The 13,973-nt window shown below is 39.8% G+C and overlaps 1 non-coding gene across 1 annotated transcript; it reads left to right on the top strand.

The window, feature by feature from the left end:
* The first annotated feature begins 10,842 nt into the window (after positions 1-10,842).
* LOC136234405 (small nucleolar RNA R71) lies at positions 10,843-10,949 on the top strand. The gene has a single exon (XR_010691289.1). It is a non-coding gene; the product is annotated as a small nucleolar RNA R71 (small nucleolar RNA).
* The last annotated feature ends 3,024 nt before the right edge of the window (positions 10,950-13,973 follow it).

Raw genomic sequence — 13,973 nt, 5'->3', positions numbered from 1 at the left:
ATTGCACCGTGTTTTTGCTTATTTCGGCCTTGGCGAATTTTACAAAATATACTTCAAAATTGCTCGGGTGGAGCTTGAGAATGCCTTTTTATTTTTATCGTATCCTTTGTTTTGATAGAGGCACAAAAACAATATTTTGAAAACTTATGGTGCTCATTTGCTAAGACCGTGACTTATTTCGGGTAATTCGGGTGCAACTTGATTATGTCGGTATTTGAACAAGAGGAAAAAGGGTTAAATGTTTAAAAGGGTGTTAACAAAAAGGTTGGTTAATAGGCTCGAAGGGGTTTCCTAATGTTCAATGAAAACGAGAAAAATAAATTAAGAAAAATTAGCCTAAGTGGGTTCGGTTTATCATCTATTACCTTTTTACCAAAAATAAGTGTACTTAACCCGGTATTGGATGCAAATTCTATGAGTCGAGTGAAGTCAAAGCTCTCGAAAAATTGTAAAAGAATTGGAGTTCTCGTACGAACTCCTTTAGGCTCAAAAATATCTCACAAAGATTCGGGTTTAAATTGTGTACTATCAAGTCTTCGCTAAATTCTCAACTATCCCGTTTTTATTGCCTTTTCAAAATTCATTATGGAGATAACATTAGGGTTAAGACTCAATGCCTTAGTTTAGTACTAACTTAAGCTTTGCACAAATTCCCTAACTTCAAAATTAAGACTAAAATTTCTTACTAAAACCGATCCTTTGTATTCTGACGGTATTTACATTTACGGACAAACAACGGAACATTTAAATAATTTCCGAGGGAGGTTAGTGTGTCGGGAAAAATTTTAGGGATCAATAAATTAGTTTAATTATTTTGTTGTTTATTTGATTTTTATTTTTTTTTGTGTTTTTGTTAGTGCAAAACAAACTGAAGGTGCGGGGTTGCACGACCCTCCGCGTTATTTAAAATGACGCCTGTTCCAAGGGCGTCGCAAAAAGAAGTTAAAACAAAAACAAAAATAAAGGTAAGGAAGGAAAAGAAGACCCTTAGTGGTCAGGGGCCCTACGCGAGGCGTGCCCAGGGGGCGCCCCACGTAGGGTGGCGTTTGCATCTCTTTTTGAGTCAGAGACCCAAATACGAGGGGCGCAGGAACAGGACGCCCCGCGTGTTTGAGTTTTTGAACGTTTTTAAATAGGAGAATGCAGGGTACGTGGGGCGTACCATGGGGTACGCCCTGCGTGGTGTTATTTTAAACAACAAAAACAAACACAATGAAAGCACAAAACACAACCGGAATTTAATGATATATATTAAAGTGAAAACATCGTACACTAAAAACATGAAAAATAACACAAGAAATAACAAAAACAACATCAAAAGGAAATACATAAAGAAAACATAAAAAGAAAATGGAAACTATGGTTGTGGTGGAGGCGGATTGCCATGGATGTTAAAGTAGGAGGCGAAGGAGTTAGTGAGGGCATCGAAGCGAGCATCGAGATGAACCTGATCCTCCCGTTGTTGTGCTTCGATGGAGTCGAAGCGGGTGTTGAGGGTGGCGAATTGGGAGTCATAATGAACCCGGTCTTGGCGTTGGTTATCCTCCAAGATATCCAACTGAGCATAAAGAGCGTTGAAGTCGTGGAGGGGTGGAGGACTGAAATTGAGACCCATGCTTGAATCTGAGTCCCCTTCCGCATTGGAGGGAGCCGCCCCCGAAGTCTGGCCCGGGCCAGAAGTTGGACGTTTTAAGGATTTAAAGGCGTTTTTGTCCAACGGCCGAGGCACAAGGCGCGGGAGGCGCTCAATGGCGTCGGAGCCGAGAGTGGAGAGGGCGAAGATGGTGACAAGGTGGCCGAACCCGAGCTTGGCCCATTTCCGGATGGGTGTGGCGTGGAGGTGAGCAGCCACGTGATAGGCAAGGTCATAGGTGCGCCCATTGGCACAGCAGTAGAGGGCCAATAGTTCGTGCTTGTTGACCTTAGAGGACTCGGACTTCCCCGAGAAGTAAAATGAGATGAAGCGGTGGAGAAGTTGGAGGATAGGGTTACGGATGAGAGATGGGCGGAGGTTGGAGATATCATAGTCCTCAGACCCGGTGATGGAGGTCCAAAACTCATGAGCGGTAACACTGTCGGGCCAATGGGATGTGCCCCCCTCCGTTTGGTAAGTGAAATGGTGTTGGAGCCATTGAGTGTCAATGGAGAAGGGGCGGTTGTGGAGGCGGAAGTTGAAGAGGGCGGCTCCGGGGATGTTGTTGGAGGTGAGGGTGGTGTAGAACTCAATAACCAAGGAGGGGTATACGTGGTATTCTTTACTGTAGATGTCATACCACCCGAGGGCACGGAGATGATCTTCGAAAGGCGTGCCTAGATCGTGTTGATCGAGCATGCTACGTTGGATATAGGGTAGCTCCATGACGGTGGCGGCACAAAGGGCTTCGTACCGGGTGGCCTCCTCCTCGGTGAGAAGGTGAAAAGGAGCCCGGTATAGGCGGGTGAGGGGGGGTGTGCTTTCCCGCTCGGGTGGTGGTTGTGATTGGTTTTGGGTGCGGCCGGTACGGGCATGAGTGGCTCGTGGGGGACGCATATCGGCGGTGTTCTTTCTCCGAACCATGGTGGAATGTGAGATAGAAAGAGTAGAAGATGAGTGTTGTGAAGAGTTGGGGCAATGAGTGAGGAAGAAAAAGGAGGAAAGGAAGGGTGTATATATAGGAGGGAAGTGGGGATCCAAGCAAAACTCGGATCCCCATGAGGGATACGCGCGGCGTGAAGCGGCCACACCACGCGTATCCCACCTTTTGAGCGCTAATTACACAATAGGGGCGCGATACGCGGGGCGTACATGGGGGTACGCCATGCGTAGTGCACCTCTTGCCATTTTTTATGGTAGAAAAAGGCAGGGACGCGGGGCGTACAAGGGAATACGCCGCGAGTAAAACGGAATGTGAAAAATCTTTTTTTCGGTTTTTTAGAGGTATTTTGAATTTCTTTGGAGTTTTGATTTATGATGTTATTAATGAGGTGTTAATGTTTTTTATGGTTTTTATGTTTAATTAATGTTTTTGGGTGTTTTAATTTTGAAATTAAGAGGGTAGTTAATGTAAATTTATTGTGGAGGGAGGTTGAGGATTTGAATTTGAAAGGATGGAAGTTGATTGGATGGAAGAAGAGGTGGAGTGGAGAAGTGGGAAAGATTTTTGGGGAAGAGAAATGATGGGAGGTTATGAAGAAAAAGCTGCCATGGGGAGTTGTGATTCACAACTCCCCGAGGATACGCGCGGCGTACCCTAGGGTACGCCCCGCGTGTCCTCTACGTGGCATTTATTAGGATTATTTTTAAGATACGCGGGGCGTATGGGGTTAACGTCCCGCGTACCTTAAAATTTTTTTTTTGGATTATTGTGGGATTTGTTTTTCTTTTGGTTTTATAAAAAATAATAGAAACTAAGCTAAAAATAAAAATGAAAGTAAAAATTAAAACACAAGCGAAAATAAAATGTGAAACAATAACTCAAAAAGGAAGAATTAAAGAGAAGAGAAAAGAACAAAAATTTATAATACATATAAACAAAAAGGTTCGAGTAATTCAAACCAATGCTACGTTTATAGTCGAAGTAGCTCGACTTTCTCATGCCGCGGCTTAGGGCAAGATGTCCGGGTTAGAACTTGACGGGTCCGAACTCCTATTGTTGAGGAGCGTTATCACCTGTCCGGATTCTCGATTCTTACCCCGCGGGTTTTGTTCAGTGTTCGCCGGGAGGGTTCCTAGTGGCCTTTCTTGTTGTTGACGGTTTAGGTGGGCCACCTGGCGGCTAAGATCCCTGTAAAACACTTCGCTATCGGAAAGACGGGTTAATATGTCCTTCAACAAAGACATGACCGATTGGTCGTGTACATTGTTGGAAGGTGGAGCGTTTCGATTACCGGGTGTGGCTTGTGATTGCCCGAGCCCGTTTTCCCAAAATTCTTGCTCAAAGCCGGATGGGGGTCTCAACACATTATTATTATTACCATATGACAAGTTCGGGTGTTGGTACCGAGGCCGCCAACCGTTGTTATTATTACTGTGGTGGTGATAGGAGTTCGGATTAGGATTATACCTTGGATTTCCTCCTACATAACTTACACTCTCGATGTCGCCAGCGAAAGGGCTACCGGCTTGGCAGTTGAGTCCGTCGTGGTCTCCACCACAATGATTGCACATCAGGACCTGTGCACTTTTGTTGAGGCTTAGCTGGGCAATTAATGAGTCAAGTTTCTTATGCATTTCTGCTATGGAGCTTTTCGGAGCCTCTTTCTCCACAGCAAACATTTGGTGTCGCGACGAGCCGGCAAGCCGATCCTCTTGCCATTGTACGCTTTTCCTCGCGAGCTCATGAATGAGCTCGTAGGCCTCACTAGCTGATTTCCGAAATAGATCCCCACCTGCAACGGAATCAACAGTCGCACGGTTAGTGGGGGTTAACCCGTGGTAAAAAGTGCTTACCAAGTCGTGCTTCGGGATGTCATGGTGGGGGCAGTTTCGGAGCAACGTCCGGAACCTAGCCCAAGCTGTATGAAGGGCCTCGCATTCCAACTGCCTGAAGGACGTGATATCGGTCCGTAACTTGACTGTTTTGGATGGCGGAAAATAGTAGGAAAGGAACTCCTTTTCGAGCTCCTCCCATGACGTGATGGATCCCGCCTCCAATGAGTGTAGCCATTCCAACGCCTGTCCTGTCAATGAAAAAGGAAACAATTTTAGTCTTACAGCCTCAACGAGAACACCATTTTGCCGAGAGGTATCGTCACACATAAGAAATTTATCCAAATGTTCGTTGGGGTTCTCATGGAGTTCCCCTCCGAATTGACCACATTGTTGTATCAGTTGGATCATGTCGGTCTTGATCTCGTATGTGTTGGCCGGGATCGTGGGAGCGACAATGCCATTACGATTTTGGGGGCGATGCGGAGCAAGGATCTCCATCATCGAACGCGTATCATTGCCCCCGCGAATGTTGTTCACGTGCGGCCTTTTGTTTCCGTCGGGTTGGTTGACCTCGGCGTTGGGGTTTGCCATTCTTTCTCTACGTAACCTACAAAGAGTACGTTCAATTTCGAGATCAATAGGTACGAGAGAATCACTCTTAGATCGGGTGTGCATAAAGTAAAACAAGTATAAAAGAGTTATCAACAAGAAAGAATAATGTTAGTAAAAGTACATATAAACAATTTATACAAAAAGAATGTTTAAACTAACAATGAAACGTTTTTTTCTAATATTGTAGGAGATTATAAATCCCCGGCAACAGCGCCAAAAACTTGATAGCGCGACGCCTAGTGGTAGAGTTTCTATGACGAAATATATATATTATGAGTGCGGACTCTATATCTATGGATGTGATCTTTATAAATTGCTCTTAACTCTACTAGACGCTACGACTACTTAGGGGCAAGTGTACCCCGTCGTATCAAGTAATAATCCGGTTAAGACCGGGTATCGAATCCACGGGATTTATAATTACAAGTATTAGACGACTCGGTTTCGTATGTTATTTAAGCGATGATTACTTTGGGGTAAAGTAAGACATAACTACACACTATCCCTAACTATTGGCGACTCAGATTTGTGTAGCTAAAACCCTATGAAGTAGGATGAATAACGATAAGTTATAACCACGATAAATAACGACTCTAAATGTATACGGATAATAATTTACTCTTGTAAAGACAACTAAGTGTAGTAGGACCGACCCGTGAAGCACTTAGACTACGTGATTCCTAGTCAAGGCGTGTCTAATGCGGGGGAATTAGAAACTAGGGCCCGTAAGTTCCGTGGCTTGTCAATTCCTACGGTTTCCGGTTTGTCACTTCCGGTAAGGCAACACCTATATAACTCCCTAAGGATAGCCTGAATGGCATCGGAAATCACGTTCTCCTACATAATAATCAATTACAAATATCAAAACAAGTAGCAAACACTAACACGTAAAGGGAAATAGAGATTATAAATCATGAAATTATAAATATGGAATGTATATAAACGGAATACAACCAAGCCTAGTACATAGGAAGAGTACAAGCTAATTAGCACGTAAAAAGGGGAGAATCAGCGCTTGAAACTAGCTAACCGGACTCAAAGCCGTCTCCTAGGTCGTGGAGGTGGAACTCTCGAGCTTGGTGACGAATGGTGGAGCGGAACTTCGATGGAATGCCGGAACAACCGAACAAGCTCTCGAGGTGGAGAGTTTAGCTACAAAAACTGAATCTATACTACAACAATAATCAAAACAAGTATAGTTTGCTCTCTAGTGCGTAAATTGGTTCTTGGTGTCAAAAGAAGTTCAAGAGCTTCCTATTTATAGACATCAAGCAAGGGCAATGTTGTAACTTCACAAATACAAGTATGGAGCAACATTATTTGGTGCAGAAATCCCATGATATGCCCCGCGTGAGGTGGTCTACGCCCCGCGTAAGTGCCCATTCCGTCAGAAATCTCCTGCATGTGGACCAATTCTGTGTCTTGTTGTCTCAAGCACGCCCTGCGTAGGGTGGTATACGCCCCGCGTATGCTGAGTCAATTCCACATGGCGCTTGCTGATAAGGCAATTATTGCTGACAACATGTTTCACGCCCCGCGTAAAGGATGATACGCCCTGCGTATTTGAGTAGATTTTTGCTCCTTGCTCGTACCTGAAATACAAATCTTGCGAGCTGAGTTAGCTTGACGTTTTTATTTCCTAAACTAATCAAAAGCACGGAAAATTAACTGAAAGTACGAGATTTATTTTTATTTCTTTATTTTATCAAAACACTTTATTTTTGTAATTAAACTTATTTATTTTATCCAAAATCAACCCGTAAATCATGCTAAAAGATATGGGTAAAATACCCCTATCAGTATGGCGTAGATACACGGTGGTGTACTCCGTATTTTCTCATAAGCGACTCAAAGCTTCTATTTATGAAATGAGTACCTCCATCGCTTACCATAACTCTAGGGACTCCAAATCGGCAAAATATTTCATTTAAAAACTTAACAACTACCTTAGAATCATTTGTCGGGGTTGCAATTGCTTCAACCCACTTTGAAACATAGTCTACGGCTACTAATATATAATTTTTGCCAAAAGAAGAAGGACCCATGAAATCGATTCCCCACACGTCGAAGATTTCAACTTCCAACATGTTTGTGAGAGGCATCTCATCTTTCCTTCCTAAATTCCCGGTTCTTTGACATTTATCACAACGGATAATAAATGAACGGACATCTTTAAACAAGGTAGGCCAAAAGAATCCACATTCTAATATTCTAGCTATTGTTTTGCTTACGTCGTTATGACCTCCATAAGCGCTTGCATGACATTCTAACATTATAGAGTCATATTCAAACTCATTAACACATCTCCTAAGCATTCCATCGCCGCATGTTTTGAACAAGTATGGATCTTCCCAAAAATATCTCTTAACTTTTGAAAACAATTTCTTCTTTTGCTGAGAATTTAATCCATCTGGTACAACATGAGCAGCTAAGTAATTGGCAATATCCGCATACCATGGTGCTATGGCACTTTTTACTTGCATGAGATACTCATCGGGGAAATCATCTCGAATGCCTAATATTTCACCAATGGGACCGTTTTCGTCTTCAAGTCTTGATAGATGATCGGCGATAAGGTTTTCAATTCCCTTTTTATCTTTAATCTCTATGTCAAATTCTTGTAATAACAGGACCCATCTAATAAGACGCAGTTTTGCATCTTTCTTAACAAATAAATATCTTAAAGCTACATGATCGGTATAAATGATGACTTTAGATCCTAGCAGGTATGACCTAAACTTATCACATGCAAACACTACCGCTAGCATTTCTTTTTCATTTGTGGTGTAATTTAACTGTGCACCGGACAATGTGTGACTCGCATTATATATAACATGAAGTTTCTTATCCTTCCTTTGACCTAATACACACCCTACAGCTAAGTCACTTGCATCGCACATAATTTGAAAAGGTAAATTCCAATCGGGTTTCGATATTATAGGTGTACTGACTAAAGCTGTTTTCAATGTATTGAAAGCTTGTAAACAATCCTCATTAAAATCAAAAGTTGAATCTTTCATAAACAAATTAGTAAGTGGTTTGGAAATCACAGAGAAGTTTTTTTATAAATCTCCTGTAAAAACCTGCATGACCTAAAAATGACCTTACTCCCTTAACAGTAGTTGGTGGGGGTAATTTTTCTATAACTGAAGTCTTTGCTCGATCCACTTCTAAACCTTTTTCAGATATCTTATGACCTAAAACAATTCCTTTGTCTACCATGAAATGACATTTTTCCCAATTTAATACTAAATTCGTTTCTTCATATCTAGACAATACTTTATCTAAGTTCTGTAAACATGCATCGAAAGAATCTCCATAAACTGAAAAATCATCCATAAAAACTTCCATGATATCTTCAATGAAATCATTAAATATTGCTGTCATACAACGTTGAAATGTTGCTGGTGCATTACATAGACCAAAGGGCATTGTCCTATATGCAAATGTTCCATAAGGACATGTGAAGGTTGTTTTGTCTTGGTTATCCGGGTAAATGTAAATTTGAAAGAATCCAGAATAACCGTCTAGGAAACAATAAAATGCATGACCGACTATCATTTCGATCATTTGATCAATGAAAGGCAGAGGAAAATGATCTTTCCTAGTTGCTTTGTTTAGGTTCCTATAGTCTATACAAACCCTCCAACCGGTGGTGGTTCGTGTAGGTATTAATTCACCTTCTTCATTCCTTACAACAATTATGCCTACCTTTTTAGGTACACAATGGATTGGACTAACCCATTCACTATCCGAGATCGGATAAATGATTCCATTGTCTAAAAGTTTAGTAATCTCATTTTTTACTACTTCTTTCATGTTCGGATTTAAGCGTCTTTGCCTATCCGCTTTAGGTGGCTTATCTTCTTCTAAGTGAATTCTGTGCATTACGATACTAGGATTAATTCCTTTTAAGTCTGAAATTTGCCATCCCATACTTCCTATCCTATTTCTAACAACCTCTTTCAATTTTTCTTCTTGATCATTTGTTAATTTGTTAGAGATAATTATAGGTAGAGAATCGCCTTCGCCTAAGAAAGTGTACCTCAAATGACTGGGTAATTCTTTAAGTTCTAATTTAGGGGGTATTACAATCGAAGGCGGAACTGGTCCATCTTCTCGAATCAAAGGCTCTGGGTCCTTATCTTCTAATTCTTCACCCACTATAGGTTCTATTATTTCTTCTTTTTGAATAACGTCATTGACACATTCTTCAACTAAGTCAAGTTTCATACAAGCGAATTCCTCCATAGGATATTTCATCGCTTTGTTCATATTAAACTCGATCTTATCTTCTCCTATCCTTAAAACTACTTTCCCTTCCGACGCATCAACTAGAGCACGTCCCGTGTTCATAAACGGTCTACCAAAAATTAGTGGACAATTAACGTCATATGCAAAATCTAATATAACAAAATCGGTAGGAAAAATAAATTTGTCGACTTTAACTAAAACATCCTCAATTATACCATATGGTCTCTTAGTGGTTTGATCCGCTAATTGCAAAACCATATTGGTACGTTTGATATCTTCTTTTAAACCTAACTTGTTAAAAATAGACACCGACATTAAGTTTATACTTGCTCCTAAATCACAAAGACAACTTGAGAATTCAATATCTCCCAACTTACACGGAATAGTAAAACATCCGGGATCTTTGAGTTTAGTGGGCAGTGTACTCGACACTATTGAACTACAGTCCTCAGTAAGCGAAATAGATGAAATTCCTTCCCAACTAATTTTCTTCGAAATTAAATCCTTTAAGAACTTACCATAGTTAGGAATTTGCGTAAATGCATCCATAAATGTTAAATTAATGTGCAAAATTTTAAGTTTATCCAGAAATGTTAAAAGTTGTTTGTCATAGTCCTTATTTCGGACTTTGTGCGGAAAAAGGTGGTTTGGGTACAAAAGTTTTTGTACTTGAGTCAATTGGTGAACTTTTTGTGTTTGATACATCTTCTTTGGGTTTTGGTAAATCAGTTCCTGGTAAAGTCGAATCTCCGGGCATTTCCGGACCTAGATAATTTTTCCCTGAACGAAGAGTGATAGCCTTTACCTGCTCTTTCAGATTTTCTTCCGTATGGCTGGGAAGACTTCCCTCTTTTCGGGATGGAATTGATTTAGCAAGTTGACCAATTTGGACCTCCAAATTATGGATGTTGGATGAGTGGTTTTTAATAAGCTGATCGAATTTATTTTCGATCCATTTAAAACCATCGTCGTGATTACTTATTTTTCCACTGATAACATCTATAAATTTGTCGATTTTAGAAGATAAAGTGCTAATCGTATCTCTTGACTGATTTTGATAATTATTGGTACGATTTTGATTAGCATTTGCATTATTATTGTTATCTTTCCAGTTAAAGTTAGGATGATTCCTCCATCCAGAATTATAAGTATTAGAATAAGTATTATTAGTTTGGTTTTGCCCTTGGACAAAATTTACCTGTTCGATCTCACTCATATTTTCATAATCCACATCCGTTTGGATTGGATTACCATTGGTATCGCACGGTGCCATAAACTTATCAATTTTGTGCGATAAGGCAGAAAATTGGGCTTGTAACATCGCGACTGGATCAAGGTTCACTATACCTTTAACCGATGATGTGGTTGAGGATGATGGTTTTGCCACCGGTATATGTCCATGTTCCGCAGGCCACATACTGCTGTTGATTGCCATTTCCTCTAAAAGTTCTCTTGCTTGGGCTGATGTCTTCTTCATAAATAGCCCTCCTGACATAGCATCTAATGAACCTCTAGTTGTAGGATTTAGTCCATTATAAATTGTTTGCATTAGAAGTTCTGCGGGCAATTGGTGGTGTGGGCATAAACGTTGAAGTTCTTTAAAACGTTCCCAAATCTCATAAAGAGTTTCATTATCATTTTGAGAAAAAGATGTTAACTCTTTTATGACTCTTACGGTTTTTGCTAAAGGAAAATATTTTGATAAAAAAAGCTTGGGCTAATTGTTCCCAAGTTGCAAACGTTGCGCCTGGCATCGAAGTTAACCACTCTTTGGCTCCATCCTTCAAAGTGAAAGGAAAAAGGCGAAGTTTGATTGCTTCGGCAGTCACATCTGGTATTTTAAAAGTGTCACAAATTTCAAGGAAATTTGTCAAATGGGTGTTAGGATTTTCGTTAGGTAACCCATAAAATGTTCATTATTTTGCAACATATTAAGCAATGCTGGCTTAATTTCAAATTGGTTTGCGGTGATTCTGGGTCTAACGATACTATTGGTTACACCGGCCACCCCTGGCATAGCGTAATCCATAAGTGTTGGTGGGTCTGCCATAATATCTGGCTCGGTATTTGTCTTTAATCAAGTTTTGTTTTTGTTTTTCTTGTTCTTTTTAATGGTCTTTTCAATTTCTGGGTCTAATGGGTTTGGTGCAATGCCTGAACTTCGAGAACTGCGCATGAACCTGAAAATCGTGCACGAACCGAAACTACCTTCAAAACAGAATTTGAAAAATAAATATGTTAGTAAAAAAAAATTAATAAATTGCAAAAGTTAAAATAAATATGTATAAACCTAGATTCGAAATAAAACACGAAAAATCTAAATTTTTGTTAAAAATTTTGGCGTTCCCCGGCAACGGCGCCAAAAACTTGTTGAGTGATTTCCGCAAGTGCACGGTATACGCTTGTAGTAATAAAAGATATCGAACCCACAGGGAACACTTTTTAACTAAAACTTATTTTAATTCAGTTTTATTCACGTCTTTAGGTTTAACTTTAAGAAAATCGTTTAATTAATTTTATTGGTTTGGATTAATTAGGATTAGATGAGAATGTTATATTAACTTAGAGTACAATTCTGTCTTGAGAATTAATCACAAGCCAGAAGCTTTCGTGAAATAGAAATATGTATAAAACTTATTCGCATTAAGCAAAGAAAGTAACTATAACTTTGGTAAGATTATGAACATGTAATAATTCAAGAATTTATGCAATTAAATGGCTTCGAACTGTAGAAATCTCTCTGGATCGGAGCAGATTTCTACCTTAATCAAATTAGTATTTTTTATCCGATAAGCCGCGCTAACGATCATATCATCCGTAAAAACTAATTCTTTCAAGTGTTCCACAAAGTTTCTTTGTAAATATAATTATATAAAACGTTTTAATAAAAACACCAGTTTATCATTTTGAAAATCATTTTGTCAGAACAACATCAAAATAACAACAGGAAGAATATATTGAATAAGATAAATGTATCATTGATGAATTGTTAATCTACACAAGTTAACAGAGAGGAAGAAACATGGATAGCATTTTGACGAAAACTTTGAGATCCGGGTTGTCAATCTTTCCCTCAATCTCCGTAGGTTTGTCAGACCCTTTTGCGCTTCAGCCGTTAGTTCTTCTCGCTGAATCTTCGGAATAGAGACCGCTAGGTCCACTACCAGAATGAGAACTTGTCTCTGAACAATCTTTGAAACTAAACTAATCACTACTGTGTTTATGACTAATCTAAGAACAACTTGTGTACATCAAGTTTGTTTTTACAGAAATGTATCTAAACTTCTAACTCTTTTCTGAATCAGAACATAATAACAACTCTCTAAACTATCATTTCTCCCATTTTTCCAACCCTTGAATTCTGAAATGAATCACTTATTTATAGTTGGTGAATGGTTGTAATTGAGGGGTCGTTTCCGCTGGTGAAGGGTCGCTTTTATCCAAACGAACAGACGTATTTTTTGGATTTCTGACATGTGAAAGTTGTGCAGAATTCTTCGCTGTCTCAACTGAGATTCCGAGAATCTCAGTCACGACAGGGGGCACGGAAGAAGGCTGATGAAAGTCGAATTTTTGGTGACTGAGGTTAGCGTGTCGCGACTGAGATTTTGAGAATCTCAGTCGCGACAGGGACGTTTTCCCCATCTCTCGGCTGCTTCTTGTCTCCTTGAGTCGGTCTTCTGATTAATACGTATTTTTGGCACGTAACTCAGCTTTTTCCCTCGTTTTAGCTCCATTTTAGCTCCTATTTGGATTTAACCAAATAATTAAGTACCTTGCATCAAAGAAGTATATAAAGACATAAAAATATTCTAAATGAATATAATTAGCATGATTTCAATGTAAATTTAACGTATTTATATATGATATTTTAGGTATATTTTGGGCTTAACAGAGCCGATTCTCCATGTACGACGTGTGGTTCGAAGCACCAAGCCGTTTGGATAAGAGTAGCTCATATCCTGATGTAACCGTATACGAACCTGAGGCAGATTTTGTCCAAAAAAACAAATCTAATTCATCACTATCTGGAAATATGACATATGCTGCCATATGGAAAATAAATTCTTGAGGCAGCAGCGAAGCCAACTCATTCCATTTCCAACCACCCTCCGAGTTTCAGTAGTCCATAACTGAGCTCTGAATATTCATGTCGGGTGAATGTGAGATCATATGCCATCCTCCCTGTCGCACCCTGGCTTCCGATTTTTACGCAGGTCGGGGTGCATGGTCGGCTCGATCCGCCTTTCTCGTGTTTAAGGTTTCGAGTCGCCACCAATCATCACTTGGAAATACATGTATGTGGGCGTGATTGGTCGCCCTATCTGTTCAGATTGACTCTGTGCAGTTTGGTTTTGATAAGGATGGTCTTCGGAGATCAGAGTTTGTTTTTCCGATTACGTGTAGGGAAGAGATGTGATCTCATCCTACCCCGCCCGACGTATCGGTACTATAATGATATTAGGTGTCCACTGTTTGTTTCGCTTTAAGTATTTGATGTAAACCGGATACTCGTGATTTGGGGTTATCGGGATTTGGATTTGTTTTAGTTTGAAATCATATATATAACATACACATGATTATATTTATTAAATTAAAATCTCGTTTTATTTTACGTATATCACATATATGATAAATAGAACATGGATTTTAATCAGGAGTATTTTAAATGTATTATTTAGTTCAAGAGACATTT

The sequence above is a fragment of the Euphorbia lathyris genome, chromosome 6, assembly GCF_963576675.1.
Source record: "Euphorbia lathyris chromosome 6, ddEupLath1.1, whole genome shotgun sequence".
Classification (NCBI taxonomy): domain Eukaryota; kingdom Viridiplantae; phylum Streptophyta; class Magnoliopsida; order Malpighiales; family Euphorbiaceae; genus Euphorbia; species Euphorbia lathyris.
This window is presented reverse-complemented; position numbering and strand designations above follow the sequence as displayed.